This window comes from Canis lupus, chromosome 10 (assembly GCF_003254725.2).
Source record: "Canis lupus dingo isolate Sandy chromosome 10, ASM325472v2, whole genome shotgun sequence".
NCBI classification, from domain to species: domain Eukaryota; kingdom Metazoa; phylum Chordata; class Mammalia; order Carnivora; family Canidae; genus Canis; species Canis lupus.
The window spans coordinates 6,151,187-6,165,552 of record NC_064252.1 but is presented as its reverse complement, the minus strand read 5'-3'; the positions used below and the strand labels follow the sequence as shown (position 1 = coordinate 6,165,552).

At 44.3% G+C, this 14,366-nt stretch overlaps 1 protein-coding gene across 4 annotated transcripts in view; it reads left to right on the top strand.

The window, feature by feature from the left end:
• Positions 1 to 14,366, top strand: part of PPM1H (protein phosphatase, Mg2+/Mn2+ dependent 1H) — a 253,471-nt gene that overhangs the window by 169,020 nt on the left and 70,085 nt on the right. The gene's annotated exons all lie outside the window — the stretch shown is intronic.

The window sequence follows — 14,366 nt, the reverse complement described above, 5'->3', positions numbered from 1 at the left end:
CTTTGGAGTGAAATTTTGAGTGGGCTAGAGGAGGGCTGTTTGGTTTTTCAGATCTTGAGCATTTTTGCTTCGCCTAGAGATTTGAGTTTTCTGGAAAAGAGGATACACTTCCCTGCCCTCAAATTCTGGAGCTAGGGCATTTGGCTTAGAATCTCAATTCAGTGATGGTGGCAATCATGCCAGGTTACTTTGGACATCTTTGGGGACTGACAGCTTGGATCGTAGTTCTATGGATGAAATATTTTCATGCCAACTGGCTTTCTTTTAAGACAAGATAGCTATAGCAGCGATCCTCTGCTCTTAGGGAAAAATTGATCCGACTGACTCCAAAAGGACTTTGCTCCTGTCTTTGAATTTTGGTGTGTGTGAACAGCCAGGGTTTGATTATTTTGGCCGATTTAGAAAGTGGCTGTGCACTTCCCCTCAATTCCCGTGTCTGTTTAGCTTGTTTTACTCAATATCCAAGCTGTGTTGCTCTGGTACATAATGACAACAGGAATCCAAACCCGGTATAAAAACGTCTCTCCACTCTTCTACGAACTGTTGTTCGCTACCCTTTCTGCTGTTTCTTTTTCAAGTGAGTAACCTTGCAGCCACTCCTGGGAAGTCCAAGCTTCAGAGCTCTCACTCCTTTTGGCAGAGGCAGGGGGAGCGGTCCTGCGGCAGCCACAAAAGATGCTCATTCCAGTCTCAGCTCTGTAACTTGCTGGCTGAGTAACTTTGTGCGAGTCTCTTAACCTTTCCAGGCCTCGGCGTGTCAGTCACGCAGTGGGAAGCTAGACTGGGGAGTCACCACCAAGGACCTTCCAAGTAGAGTTCATGACGACTGCCTTCCTTGTCACCTGTCTGGCTTGTTCTAACCCATCTTCCGCAAAGCCACCCAAGTGATCTGATCATGGACTGTCACCCCCCTACCTAAAATCGTTTGGCTCCTCACAGTGTACAGAAAGCAGGCCCCACCACTCAGCAGACCCGGAATCAGGGTCCCCATCCACCTCCCCTGCATTGTTTGTCTGTTGCCCCTACCAATGCCACCACGCCTCTCAGCTGCAAGCAGAGAACCACCTTCCATTTCTGGGGCAACCTTGATCTCCCCGACTTCCATGCCTTTGGACATATGCTTGCCTGGATGGCCCGTCCCTGTCCTCTGCCATCCTTTGAGACCCCAGCATAAATGTGTCTTCCTCTAGGAAGCATAGGGCTTCCGCCAGGGCTGGGTGTCTGTCCCCCGTGCTCCCATGGAGGAAATGCCCTGTAGAAGCCTGAGGCATGGCTCTGAGCCCGTACTGTTGCTCTGCTGGTTGCTGTCTCTCTCTCCCCTTCCAGACTGAGTCCTGGAGGCAGGCTCCGTGCCCTAGTCCCTTCCCGTTGCCAGTACCCAGCACAGAGGAGATACTGAATCGGGATTTGTTGACTAACTGAAGGAAAGAACCAATATTTGTATTGACATCTGGATCATTCCCACACAGCACTCTCCCCTCCGCCGTCCCCTGAACCCTGTCACAGCCTTTCTGTGCCTCAGCCACACCCTGTCTTCATCACCTCCTGGCCCTTTGGTGAAAACTATGCCCTATTTTCCTGCTCAAGGCAATGGCAAACAGCAGGCTGACTTTTTTTTTTTTTGAAATAGTTTCACATCTTCATGTTACAAGAATGGTACAGAGAGCTCAAAACACTAACTTTTAGGGAGGGATGGCGATGCTGACATTTTATCAGTCTCCTAAATATTTCAATGGTTGGAGTGAGATGCGTGTTGCCTCTGATCTCAGCTTCGTCATGTAGGTGTCTGTGATTTCTACAAGGCCCCTCACTGATCCCAGCTTCATCACCAGTAACAGGCATAGAAATCCTTAGAAGACAGGGGTAAGGATTAAGTAGAAATTCTACGCAGACTCCTTTTGTGCACAGAGCAGTCATTTGATTATTGTTTGATGAATCAGCCTTGCCGCTTCAAATCCCCCTGGTCTGCTGCAAACCGCAGTGATTCTTCTTCCTTATTTTTAATTTGAGACTCCCTCCTTCTGCTCCTAAGACTGATGTGTATTTCCGTGTCACTCTGGAACAATCAGGGTGTACCCCCTTAGCCCACAGAACTGAGCCTAACAGCTGAATTTCTGAAAGGTAAGAAAGCCGTCCCCATTCTTCTTAATCCTTACTCCTAAATCACATGGGTTTCTCCAGTGTATAACTACTCTCCCCAGACCGCAGGAGAGGAAACGATCAGAACGTAAAATATCCTGGTTGTCCAGCTTCCTCTTCTGTCAGGAGTCTAGAAATGTAGGCTCTGAAGTGAACAAATCCGGTAATAATAATAATAATAATGGTCACATGACCTACGATGCAAATCCTTGTGGGGAAGTTTTTGAGAGAATTAGGGGACTCAGAGTGTAAAATAACCTTGTGGTGAAGCCTTTTTGGTAAAGTATTTGAGAGAGTTAGGCTTATAGCATAGAGTATTAAAAATCGTATCAATTGTGAGAGGAAGACAGTAGTGTGATGACTTGTCGCAGCCCAGCCCAGCGCAGCCCCGGCGGGAGCTGTGTGGCTCCAAGCCCCGCACACCACGTCTCCGAAGCTCTCCTAAGTGAAATGTGTAGGATCCCTCCCGAGAGAGATCCACTGTAGGTTCTGAGATCAAAATGAAAAGCAACCCCATGGTAGTATAAAACACAGTATATATCTCAAAATTTTAAGTGCATCTAATCCTATCAGCTCTTTTTTTTTTTCTGGAAGATCAGTTCCCTTGAACTAATAATGAAGCACTTCGGTGCCCTGGGGATTATCGTCTGTTCTGTGTGATCTGAATGAGTCCGTACACCACTGGACAGTTGACAGTGTAGTCCTTATTCTTAGGTCAAATTAAACTTTCTCTTTATGATGTGTGAAGAAACACTTATGATAGACTCACTATAAAACTTCCAGGTCCTGGGATCCCTGGGTGACTCAGCGGTTTGGTGCCTGCCTTTGGCCCAGGGCACGATCCTGGAGTCCCAGGATCGAGTCCTACGTCGGGCTCCCGGCATGGAGCCTACTTCTCCCTCCTCCTGTGTCTCTGCCCCTCTCTCTCTCTCTCTCTCTCTCTCTCTCTCTCTCTCTCTCATAAATAAATAAATAAATAAATAAATAAATAAATAAATAAATAAATAAATAAATAAATCTTAAAAAAAAAAAACTTCCAGGTCCTTAGAGACTTGACTTGAGCTTGTGTCTGCAGTCCGACTCGTAGAAACGGTTAACGGTTTTCCTGGCAATGGGGAAGATTGAGAGCCCATTGTACGTGAGCAGTCTAGATCCGCACGGACAGGGAATGTTCTTGGTATGCACGCCCTGGATGTTTGGGGATTACAAACCTGGAAGCGGATTACGAGATGATGGATGTGGCAGGCATGTTAATTTTGTTTGGTCTTGCAGCCTGCCCTCCGAGGGCCCTTCCTGCAGCTCTCCGGTAATGTGAACTTTGTTCCATAGATTCTTGGGCAGGATGATTAATCAAGCAGGCTTGAGGGTTTGACGTGTTTACACGGAACGCGACAGGTGTGTGATGAAGGGGTCAGGGGCTGCGGACCCCTGCCCCAGCAGCCGGGGAGAGCTGCTGCCCTACAGCCATGAATAAGCCTTGCCCTTCTGTCACTGTGCCTTTTAAAGCATTTTTTTTAATGTTTCCGGGATGATTGAAATAAAATATTTAAGGAGGTCTAGCACGCTAAACAGAATGTTCGGATGGAGTCAGGGTGCAGAGAGGAGGGAAAGCAGTCTGGGCATGGACATGTCTCAGCGGGATTTACTGCTTTGCTGCTGTGGCCTCCAGAAAGCCACCCCCACCTTTGCTTCAGGTGACAGCCAGAAATGGATCTCCCTCAGGGGGACCTCTGTAGCCCCCGAGGTGGGAGAGTGATGGCTCCCCCTCCCTTCTGCCTAGGCATATTTATAAACTCTGATTTGATTACGTTAAGATGTGCTGGTATCATCAAACCTTCAAGTAATGCACTTCTGTCCTTGTAGATAATCCAAGTCTGCAGCTGTTTTTCATCAAGGGCAATGTACAGAAGAGATGAAAGTGGGTTTCAGATACACATTTGATAACATACAAGTGCAACACCAGCTGAGGTGACTTCTTGTGGTGTCCTTGGAACTACCCCCAGCCTTCTACGCCGAGTGTGATTCTGTTTGCGTGGTATTTCCCTGGTGCTGGGTTTGGAAAGGTTTCAAGGTGGACAGTGTTGCACCTCTTGGCTTTTCGGATTTGTCATGCTCAAAAGTTAGCTCCCAAGAAGTATATTCCTTAACTCTGAACCTGCTTTTAAAACAGGATGCCAGGGGATCCCTGGGTGGCTTAGCGGTTTAGCGCCTGCCTTTGGCCCAGGGCGCGATCCTGAAGTCCCGGGATCAAGTCCCACGTCAGGCTCCCCGCATGGAGCCTGCTTCTCCCTCTGCCTGTGTCTCTGCCCCTCTCTCTCTCTCTCTCTCTCTCTCTCTCTGTCTATCGTAAATAAATAAATAAAATCTTTAAAATATGTATAAATAAATAAATAATAAAACAGGATGCAGTAGGGCTCCTGAGTGGCCCAACCCATTAAGCATCTGCCTTCAGCTCAGGTCGTGATCTCCCATTAAGCATCTTCTTCAACTCAGGGTCCTGGCATTGAGCCCTGGGTCGGGCCCCCTGCTCAGCGAGGAAGGAGCCTGCTTCTCCCTCTCTCTCTTTGCCTGCCGCTCCCTCTGCTTGCTCGCCCTCTCTCTCTCCCTGTTTCAAATAAATAAATAGAGTCTTTAAAAATAAAAAAAAAATTAAATGGATGTTTTGTTTATTCCAGTTTGGGAGGACTCAGAGGCTTGGTGTTGAGGTATTATTCCAAACCCGCTGTGCGGACCTAAGAAAATGAATTCTGCACAGCTAAACAAAACCATGAGAATGTATCCCTAACTCCTTTAATTCTTAAAAAAGCTCAGTCTTTCTGCACAGTTGCTACACACATACAGTCTTTAGGCTCTCTAAAACCCCTCTCTTGCAACATACTGAATAAAAAGTTGGACACATAAAGCCAGAGCCATCTGTCCATAGGGTCCCTTAAAAATTGATCTTAGTGTAAAGAAGCAAGACAGTGTCATGCATCCTTTAAAAATGTTACAGTTAAATATGCTCTGAAAGAGGTGTGTAGGGACGCCTGGGTGGCTCAGCAGTTGAGCGTCTGCCTTTGGCTCAGAACATGATCCTGGAGACCCAGGATCAAGTCCCACATTGGGCTCCCCGCAGGGAACATATTTCTCTCTCTGCCTGTGTCTCTGCCTCTGTGTGTGTGTGTGTGTGTGTGTGTGTGTGTGTGTCACGAATAAGTAAAAAAAATCTTAAAAAAAAAAAAAAAAAGAGGTACGTAGCAGTCACTGAAGTTTACCAGGGCAAAAGTTAGCTGTGCATAAAAAGCTTTCTCTGTTCCAGTTCCTTCATTGGTGAAATCAGATAATTACAGGAGCTCCCGTGATTGGTATGAGGACTAATGAGTTAATATTTATAATGTGCTTACAGTAGTGCCTAGATCAGAGGCAAAAATAAAATCTCTTAGTTTCAAATCTAACTGTACATGAAGAACTTTTGTATGGCCGTCCTGCCATTGGGACTACTTCTGTGGCCTTTTATAAAATTTATAAATTCCATTTGCATATGCAAAGGGATTGAAGATATACAGGCACATTCTTTTTGCTGACATGAGTTGTTCTCTCTTCAAATGAATTCCTTTCCCAGATTTTTACTTGGGAGGAAAAAGCATTAAGCATATGAATATGGAAACTTTATATGTTTTATGTAAATGAATACTTTTTACCCCTTTTTCTATACATTAAACTGTTGTAGAGTTGACAAATCTAGGCAATTTTGTTTAATATATCCATTTGCATACCAGTTTCCATGTGGCTCCTTTATCGTAAGCTATAAATCTTACAATTTTAGAGTTATTTTAAGGGCATGCTTTTCTCTGGTTGATCAGTACAGTCCCATGTAGAAATTTAAATGTGAATCTTTCTTGACATCCATGTAAGCCAGACAGAATTTTATCAATATTCAATTTTATAATGGCATATATACATAAGCTTGGTTCCTGTTACTTTGGGATTTTAAAGGATAAATTAAGACAGAGAATTCTTTATGAAAGACTCCAACACATACATATTTAGATCTCAGCCATTTAACATTTTTCCCTTCACTTTTGTTTAACCCGAACCAAAATACTCTATTTCTGCACTGTAAGTCAGGCAGCCAGCCTTGGCTCTGGAGGAGCCATCTCGTTTGACCCACAGTGTGACCGTCAGTGACTTGGCTGATGTTAGTTTTTGTTTGTTTGTTTGTTTGTTTGTTTAAGGATTTTATTTATTGATTCATGAGAGAGGCAGAGACACAGGCAGAGGGAGAAGCAGGCTCCCTACAAGGAGCGCAATGAGGGACTCGATCCCAGGACCCCGGGGTCACACCCTGAGCCAAAGGCAGCCACTGAGCCACCCAGGCGTCCCTTGGCTGATGTTATTAATTTCATTTCATTCATGACTTTCTACCATGGAAAATCATCTTGAAATATAAAGCTTCCAATCCACCCCTCATATAATCTGACAAGCTTTTCCCCTCCTAAGGGCAAGAGAGAGGAGAGATTACTCAGGGTTTGTTGTTTTCCTTGTTTTAGGATTTGTGTTAAATACTGAAAATCCTCATTTTGATAATGTCCTTTCAAATATTGAGAGGTCTGAACATTTAAAAAATTAGCTCATAACAAAGTTTCCTAGGGGCACCTGGGTGGCTCAGTCGGTGGGGTGTCTGCTTTACTGTGTGTATATTATACTCCATCAAAAAGTTTTTTACCAGAAATACTTGCACTTTATTGAACTGGCTGTTCCCTTTTCAGAAGGAGCCTTCTCAGGGGCTCTGCAGGAGCCCACGCTGAGCGGGCTGGACAGGCCCCCAGGAAGGCACCCTGTTGCCACCTGTCGATTCTCTCTCTAGGGCAGCTGCAAAGCCCCTCTACTCCCATGCTGCCTCACACTTCCTCGCCTCTGCTCTTGCTGCTCTGGCCCCGGATGCCTTCCATGCCCAGCTTTTCAGATTCTCTCTGACCCACCCAGTGAGCACCCCACTCTATCCCATAGCCCCTGGGGATAGCTCCATTTCTGCCCATAAGCCTTCCTCAGTGTCCCCCACTAGTATATGAGCTCTGAACAAAGGAACCTCGTTTTTTGTTCTTTGAATCTCCCACCCCCAATACCTGGCACACAGGAGCTCATGTGTTCATGGCGTGCATTCCTTTGGCTGGATACCCCCAAACCTGGGATAATCCTCTCCTTGGCTGGCGCTACTTACTGGCAAGGTAACCACAAGACAGCAGAAGGAAATTTTATTAAAAGAAGTAAGCAAGGTGTGTTTCCCAGCAGGCGATTTTGAGTGACCTCAGGGCTCACTCCCTGAGTGTCCGCAGGAAGCGTGGTGCTCCGTCTTCTCTCGTTAACCCTTCATACATACCACTCTCTGGTCCTGGGTTCTGGCTTCCACTCGCTGGTCTCGCCCTGCCCTGCCAAGGCATCAGAGCTCTCATGCAGCCCTGGAGGGTGGAGCTCAGACCCGTGTGCTCCCAAGTGAGGCCGACCTGGGTTCAGGTTACCCGCCCACTCTGCTCTAATGGGAGGCTTCCTAGAAGGTTCTACAAGACATCTCTCCTTCAGACTTGTCCCCTCCTATTATGGCTGTATCCCTCTGTGACCCAGATTCCCACTGGGATGCTGTGGCTGTGTTTCTTCACAGTAAGTGCTTACTTCTGTCCCCTTGCAGCTGGTTTCTGCCCAAGACTAGAGGGGAAAGCATCCAGGACCCCTGATCCTCCTTCCCCATCTCTGGTGCTGCTGCCGCTTGGCACAGCAGGTTACTCCAGCATCATTCCCTAGATGAGCTGTCCTTGGCTCCGGCCAAGCATAACCAGGCCTAGAAGTTTATTCTCCTTAGCTGTCCAGACACTAAGTGGCAAGGATATGTCCTACCCTATTTCTAGCAAACCTGTGCTCTCCAGAGTCCTAAAGGACTTTGGTTTTGTCGCGGCGGTGGTTACCAAGCTTTCCTTCCAGGGGTCATTTGTAGCAACGCATGAACTCCACTGTACCTCCACCCCCTCCCCTCCCCTAGGAGCATTCTGTTACGCTGCCTTGTGGGAGAGCCTCAAATTGTAGGATTAAAATGGAGGTATAAAAAGTGGTCCTTTTTTTTACATGGAGCAGGCCAACACACTTTAAATTGGATTTTAGTATAAAATACATTTCTAGGTTTCCAGTCAGCATGCTTATTAAGTAGAGAAGAGACATGACATTATTTAAATGTTCTTAGGAATGTGAAATATCGTGAGGTTTTATTTTTATTTATTTATTTTTTTATAAGAGACTCTTTTTTTTTTTAATTTTTTTATTTATTTATGATAGTCGCACAGAGAGAGAGATAGAGAGGCAGAGACACAGGCAGAGGGAGAAGCAGGCTCCATGCACCGGGAGCCTGACGTGGGATTCGATCCCGGGTCTCCAGGATCACGCCCTGGGCCAAAGGCAGGCGCCAAACCGCTGTGCCACCCAGAGATCCCCTATCATGAGGTTTTAAATGCTATAACTGCACCCACACACGTGTGGTTTTATAAGAAGATATCTATCGAATTATAAAAAGTTTAACTAAATCCGAAATACGGTAATATGTGTCCAAGATTGTTTTTCTGTGCCATAGACCGGAGTTTCAATTTATTCAAAAAATGGAAAGCTATGTTGTATTGTTTTATAAAGTTTAATTACCAAACGTAATTGTGTAGAGCAGGTCAGAATGTTTTGTTGTCATTCTTCCAGCAAATACTTACTTGGAGTCTTCACTGTGTTAGGTGCTATGCTGGGGTCTGGTGTATAGCTAAGGTTTAATAATAATGAATGTATTTAAGTGTTGCCGGTACTACTTGCATCGCCATGCAGATGTTTTAACATATGTCCAAATACCGTCATCATAGAGAAAAAACTAAGATATATCCAGCATGTCAGAAAAACAAAGAATTAGGGAGAGTGTCCAGAATTTTTATTTTGTAGGGATCTTAATGTATTCTTGTTCTCTTGTCCTGGATTTTTATCCCATTAGGGCCCACATTTTTAATAGGCCAACATCCCTATGAAATGTCCCTTAGGAAAGGACAGTAGTCCTCTATACCTATTTATGAGCTGCCCAGGTATGAGCAGTAGAGTAAAACATGCCAGAATTATCTGAGAACCTTGTAAGTTTGGAAATCATTGGACTTTGTTGCTGAGAGGAACCTAACAAGTTCTTAAACCTACATTTTACGGTCTTTACACTTTGGGTATTTTGCTTCCATTGAATTCAAAGTAAAATCACTTTCAAGGCTCGAGATTCCAGAATGCTGATGTGAGTGATGCCTCTGGTGGGACAGGCCAGCTCTAACGAAGTAACACTAACCAGTTGTGTTACTTGAATGCTGCACAACATCTGAGAAGTTTTTCTGAGTTGCCTAGTTGTGGCCCACTCTGTTTCTGAGAATAAAATGTCTCTGCTGAGGAAAGCAGTGGGCTTCAGCGTCTCCTGCATTGGAGCTTGGTTGGTCCTTCCCAGTGATGTTAGCTCTCCCTCAAATTATTGGAATAACGAGGGACAGTGAAGCTCCTCTCAGCAATTTTCTGAATTTTTAGAACTTTAAAAACTAGGTTCTGTTATTGGGACTACATCAAAATAAAAAGCTGCACAGGGAACGAAACAGCAAAACAAAAAGGCAACCTACAGAATAGGAGAAGATGTTTGCAAGTGATGTATCCAGTAAAAGGTTAATATCCAAAATATATAAAGAACTTCTACAAGTCAGCACCCAAAAAAACCCCAAATAATCCAATTAAAAAATGGGCAGAAGACACAAACAGACGTTTTCTCCAAAGAAGACATACAGATCACCAAACAGACAAATGAAAAGATGCTCAACATCAACAAAGGATGCTCAACAAATGAAAAGATGCTCAACATCATCATCAGGGAAATGCAAATCAACACTACAATGAGATACCACCTCACGCTGTCAGAATGACTAAAATCAACAACACAAAGAAGAACAAGTATTGGTGAGGATGTAGAGAACCCTTTTCCACTGTTGGTGGGAATGCTGACTGGTGCAGCCACTCTGGAAAACAGTATGGAGGTTCTTCAAAATTAAAAATAGAGCTACCCCATGACCCAGTAATCACACTACTGGGTATTTACCCAAGGAATACAAGAACACTAAGTCAGAGGAATAGATGCACCTCTATGGAGAAGCATTACTTACAATAGCCAAATTATGGAAGCAGCCCAAGTGTCCAGTGATAGATGATGAATGGATAAAGAAGATGTGATACACACACACATGCGCGAATATTATGCAGCCATAAAAAGGAATGAAATCTTGCCATTTGCAATGACATGGATGAAGCTAGAAAGTATTATGCTAAGAATTTAAGAAACAAATGAGCAAAGGAAAAAAAGAGAAAAACCAATAAACTAACTATAGAGAACAAGCTGATGGTTACCAGAGGGGAGGTGGTTAGGGGGATTGAGGAGGGCACCTGTGATGAGCTCTGAGTACTATATAGAATTGCTGAATCACTATATTGTGCACCTGAAACTAATGTAACACTATATATTAATACTGGAATTAAGATAGAAACTTAAACTAAGCAAAAATAAAAAATAATGATTTTTAGGTTTTTTCAAATAGTAATCCATGTCAAACAGTAGAGTCATAAATACAGATACGTTAAAAAGAAACCCGTCATAATATTTTCTGACATTTAGATGACCGAGCATATGTACTTACACAAACACATACGTAGAAGATCACGTTTTGGACTGAGTGTGCCACTACCCCACCCCCCACCCCAATAAAACTATGTTGAAGCCGTACCACCCAGAGTGCTAAATTTGGAAACAGGACCTTTACAGAAGGAATTAAGGTTAAATGAGATCACAAGAGTAGGGTCTTCATCAGATAAGATTACTGTCCTGAGAAGAAGAGACCCCAGAGAGCTGATTATTGTCCCAAGAGAGACAGAGGAAAGCCCGTGTGAGATGCAGGAAGAAGCTGGAGTCTGCAAGCCAGGCTGTGAATCTGCTGGCCCCCTGATCTTGGACTTCCTAGCCTCCAGATAGTGTTCAAACCCCCAGGCTGTGGTACTTCAGTAGACCAGCCAACCTAATAACTAAGACGAAATACGTAAACTTTCATGAGTATTACAGGAAAAGATATGCAAATGAGCACAAGTATGTTTTCCTCTGAAAAACCAACAGGTATGTGTCCCATAGTTATTGCAGCATCTCATTTTTTATCAATCAACTACCTCTTTGCTCTACTTGTTGTACTTAGTTCTTGAGGTTTTTCTTGAGCACCAGTAACCCCATCCGGTCTGACAGATACAATAATAGCACGTATTGAAATTGCTGGTAAGAAGGGAACCTAAAATTAGGATACGGATGGTGATTTTTTAAAAATCTAAATAACAGGTCATAGGTACACATGGAATACAGGTAAATTCGATAGTGGGCATAATTGTGGCAGAAAATATGTCCTGTGTCATGTGCAATGTGCTGGGACAATTAGAGAAGAAAAAAAATAACCACGTAGATGTAGAGAAACCTAAGGTTTTAAGATCAGTATCAGTGGAGGATGAATATTACAGTATTTCTTCAGAGCTGAAAGGCACTTTCTTTTTCACCTTTTGACATATCTGAAGTCAGGATATTTTACAACTGATTGGTGCTGTCAGCCAAGTGGCAGGCATGACATGGATGTCCTCTCCTGGGCGTGTGCAGACATCAAAAGAGCAGCACCAGACTTGCAGAGTGGGCATCCAGCAGCTTAGAAGAAAACCCTGCAGACAAAAAGGAAGCACTCTTAAGCCTCTTTGGATTCTTGTGGTTGTGCAGAGGGGCTTGGAGGTGTCAATCTGACTTGTTGAGGCACATTCCTGAAGTGAGAGTTAGAAGTAAGCAAGCTCTAGATAATTGCAGCTGACTTAAGAACTTTGCACCCCTGGTTCTGAGGCTTGTAGTTCTTCGGTGGATTAAGGAAGGTTGCATCACCAGTGCTCCAATGAAACACAGGCTACTGCTGTGTGGAAAAATCATGAACATTAGGGACTCGGAGTTGAAAACGGATGAGCAGTTGGATTCTAAAGGTAAAAAACATTTTGGAAAACCTTAGCCAATATACTTCTTCACCTGTATATTCTTCTTAAATATCCCTCAGACTGATATATTTTTTAAAAATTCATCTAAGTCTGAAGGAGCTCATTCAAAAAGAACAAAATAAAAATTTGAAGTAGCAAGAAAGTACTAGACATAGTTTAATTGGCACCTTTTCCCCCTTTCTTAAGGGTAATAAAATAATGGCCCCTCTAATAAAGGGCGTCTTAGAATTGTTAAAACACATTAGCCTGTTGTCAGAATGGGGGGAAAGCAAGTGGTTTGAAACCCTGAAGGCCTCTGCACATGAAGCGGCTGCAGATGTCACCGAACCGTTGGACTTAAGGCCGCTCTGTGCTGCTCATCCTCGCAGGGAGAGGGCAGGTGGCCCCTGCAGAGAGCCAGCCGCTCGGGAGTCCCCAGCTGCTTTGCAGACGTCTGCCTCAGCAGGTCATCCAGCAATGCATACCACCCAGTGTGGACCCCCAAGAAGGATAAGGCGGTACCCAGTAACAGCACCGTCCAAGGGCCGCTCATCCTCTTAGCAAGGGGACAGAGTCCCTGGAAGGCTGCACATTTACTTACCCCTCTTGGTCACTTGCGTCTGTCAAGAAACATACTTAGAAATGGCCTTTGTTTTTTGTTTTTTTAAAGATTTTATTTATTCATGAGAGACAGAGAGAGGGGTAGAGACACAGGCAGAGGGAAAAGCAGGCCCCATGCAGGGAGCCCAATGTGGGACTCGACCCTGGGACCCCAGGATCACGCCCTGGGTAAAGGCAGACGCTCAACCGTTGAGCCACCTGGGCTGCCCTAGAAATGGCCTTTGGATCCTAACCTGTTCGTTAATATATATGTGTGCGTTCACCTGTATCTGTATACACACGTTCCCTTGTATGTATGTATGTGTCTCCTGTGTGGATCCGTGTACATGTGACACAACTTATGTGAGCTCATACCCACGTACACACACATGCTCACTGACATATATTGTTCGATGACCTGCTTTTTACAAATACATCCACTCTTTCCATGTCATTATGTCTTTTCTGTAGTGTCAGTATAAATGATACCTAGGATTCCTTTGCCTAGATTTTCACTCATTTATTTAATCTCTTCTACTCTTAAAGGATTTCTTCTAGCTACTTCAGGAACATCCTTATGACCAAGCTGTGTGCAGATCTGTAATTTTTGGTTCACTGGGTCCTCATAGGTACCTATTGGCAATCCAGACTTACCATGGTCCAGGAGCAACAGTTTCGTAGGCCTTTTGCCCATTTCTTGTTTTTTGTAAATGTATGAGCAGGTTAAAGGGTTGGAATGGGTATTATGGACATGATATTAAGCTCAGGCTCTGAATCCACCCAGGCCTGGCTGATAACCTTGGGCTGGGTGTTTTTAAGTTCTCTGGATCTGGTACACCTGGGTTGCTCAGCAGTTGGGCGTCTACCTTCGGCTCAGGGCATGATCCCAGGGTCCTGGGATCGAGTCCTGCATCAGGCTCCTTGTAGGAAGCCTGCTTCTCCCTCTGCCCATGTCTCTTCTTCTCTCTCTCTCTCTCTCTTTCTCTCTCATGAATAAATAAGTAAAAATCTTTAAAAAAAAAAATAGAAACTTTAAGTTCTCTGGATCTTCATTTCCTCATATGTAAATTGAGTCTATGACATGTGCTTTGTAGGATTGTTGAGGTCATAACAAGTATATCAAGTGCCTCGTATATGGTAACCCCTAAGTCAGTGTTTGACCAGCTTGGGGAGTTAGGTGTAGACATAAATGTCATGCTGATGGAGTCCCACGGTCCTAAGGGATGATAAAGGGTACATTGTAGATGCTGCTGCTCATTGACTATTTATGCCTCTGCTCCTTTGATCAGTACAGCTGGTGTCCTGGGTGTGTGACTCCTGTAGTCACACGGGGCCCTACACATGGTTCAGCGCTCTGCTGTTGCTGTCTAGAAAGTCTTAATTTTGAACAGTCTCCATATTTTCATTTTGCACTGGGCCCCACAGATTTTGTAGCCGGTTCCACGTTGTAAGGTTGTCAGGAGTGTGAAATGAGAGCTCACAAAGGACATATCATACTTAGGAGGTAATAGGGTTCAGTGATCATTAGATAGGTATAATAATTTTTTACGAGCATGGACAACTATGATAAGTGT